This window comes from Arachis hypogaea, chromosome 1 (genome assembly GCF_003086295.3).
Source record: "Arachis hypogaea cultivar Tifrunner chromosome 1, arahy.Tifrunner.gnm2.J5K5, whole genome shotgun sequence".
Lineage (NCBI taxonomy): Eukaryota > Viridiplantae > Streptophyta > Magnoliopsida > Fabales > Fabaceae > Arachis > Arachis hypogaea.
Genome location: NC_092036.1, coordinates 84572670 through 84574934, shown reverse-complemented (window position 1 = coordinate 84574934; position 2265 = coordinate 84572670). Strand labels below are relative to the sequence as shown.

General features: G+C 40.3%; 1 non-coding gene across 1 annotated transcript; it reads right to left on the bottom strand.

The window, feature by feature from the left end:
• Nucleotides 1–1780: 1780 nt before the first annotated feature.
• On the bottom strand, nucleotides 1781–1884 carry LOC112713977 (small nucleolar RNA R71). Its single transcript, XR_003158940.1, has one exon. It is a non-coding gene; the product is annotated as a small nucleolar RNA R71 (small nucleolar RNA).
• Nucleotides 1885–2265: the final 381 nt, after the last annotated feature.

The window sequence follows — 2265 nt, the reverse complement described above, 5'->3', positions numbered from 1 at the left end:
ACCAATGAAAGGGGTTTAGTTGTTTATAGCTCTAGAAAATGAAAACAAAGATGGAAAATACATCATGGAACTAGAAGAGTAAAATATAGAGAGTAGTGCTATTTTCCCCTTTCCCAGAAATCCTAAATAATTTAAAGCTACTCCTATATATACTACTCTTCTCAGCTTCTAGTTGGCTCTTCAAGTCTTGGGCCTTTGGATCTTGAGTTTGAAGCAGTTCTCTTCTTCATTTGGGCTTTGTTTTACTTGCAGAGAGAAAGTGTGAAGTGGGCAGAGACTTTAGCTCAGGACGTTAGGGGTGTTAACGTTTTAGTGAAAGTATGAGTTCGAGAACGTTAGTGACACTCAACATTGTCACTAACGTTCCAATGTACCCCTTTGCCTCACGTTAGAGTCCACGTTAACTAGGTTAACGTGGCTTCTAACGTGGCCATTCAGCCATCCCCAACGTTAGTGACAATGTTGAATGTCACTAACGTTGGTTCATCTTTCACTCATCATCGTTAGCTTTCAACGTTAACTAAGTTAACATGGAGGTTAACGTGGCTCCTTGGGGTTTTGTGGTTGCTTCCAACGTTAGTGACAATGTTGGGTGTCACTAACGTTGTCGACCACCCTTGCCTCTTACATTAGCTCCCACGTTAACCAAGTTAACGTGGGAGTTAACGTGGTACATTGCACCTTAGGCCAACGTTAGTGACAATGTTGAGTGTCACTAACGTTGGCTTCCTTCCCCCTTTTAACATTAGAGGCCACGTTAACTAAGTTAACGTGGACTCTAACGTAGCCACTTATGATCATTGGCCAACGTTAGTGATAATGTTAAGTGTCACTAACGTTGGCTCAAAGTCCCTTCTTCACGTTAGAGTTCACGTTAACTTAGTTAACGTGACTCTTAACGTGGGAAATGATGGCTTCGAGAGCGTTATTGGCAATCACTTTTCTCATTAACTTTGCAAGTTACCTCCCATTCCACGTTAGTGGTAACGTTAATTAGATTAACGTGACTGCTAAGTGGTTCTTCCTTGCTTCCTTTGGTCCTGAAATCAAGCAATAGAGTGCATCAAAGTTCTAGTCTAAGTCATGGGTAATGCAACATACAATTTGTTATTAAACTCATGCAAAATCCTCATAAAATCATGTAAAATTCACAATGTATGCTTGAATCAAGGTGTAAGTGAATATCTACCTAAAACTAGCTTATTTTCTAAGGAAATGCATGAAACTACCTTAAAAACAGTAAAGAAAAGGTCAGTGAAACTGGCCAAGATGCCCTGGCATCAATCCAGAACCTGAAAGGACTCTGAAGAGGAAACTAAGAGAAGCTAAACTACAACAATCCAGAGGCAACCTTTCTGAAATTTTCAAACAAGAGAAGGAGATGGCAGCCAAACCCAACAACAATAATGCAAGGAGAATGCTTGGTGACTTCACAAAACCAACGTCCAAATTTGATGGAAGAAGCATCTCCATTCCTGCTATTGGAGCCAACAATTTTGAACTTAAGCCTCAACTAGTTGCTTTAATGCAACAGAACTGCAAGTTTTATGGTCTTCCATCTGAAGATCTTTACTAGTTTTTAACTGAGTTCTTCCAGATTTGTGAGACTATTAAGACGAACGGAGTAGATCCTGAAGTCTACAGGCTCATGCTTTTCCCTTTTGTTGTAAGAGACATAGCTAGAACATGGTTGGACTCACAACCTAAAGATAGCCTGGACTCCTGGGAAAAGCTGGTCACGGCATTCTTGGATAAATTCTTTCCTCCTCAAAAGCTGAGCAAGCTTAGAGTGGATGTTCAGACCTTCAAGCAAAAAGATGGTGAATCCCTCTATGAAGCTTGGGAAAGATACAAGCAGATGACCAAAAAGTGTCCTTCTGACATGTTTTCAGAATGGACCATATTAGATATATTCTATTATGGTCTATCTGAGTTTTCCAAGATGTCATTGGACCATTCTGTAGGTGGATCTATTCACCTAAAGAAAACTCCTGAAGAGGCTCAAGAACTTATTGACATGGTTGTAAATAACCAATTCATGTACACTTCTGAGAGGAATTCCGTGAATAGTGGGATGCCTCAGAGGAAGGGAGTTCTTGAAATTGATGCTCTGAATGCCATATTGGCTCAGAACAAAGTGTTGACTCAGCAAGTCAACATGATCTCTCAAAGTCTTAATGGATGGCAAAATGCATCCAGCAATACTAAAGAGGCAGCTTCTGAAGAAGCTTATGATCCTGAGAACCCTGCAATGATAGAGGTTAA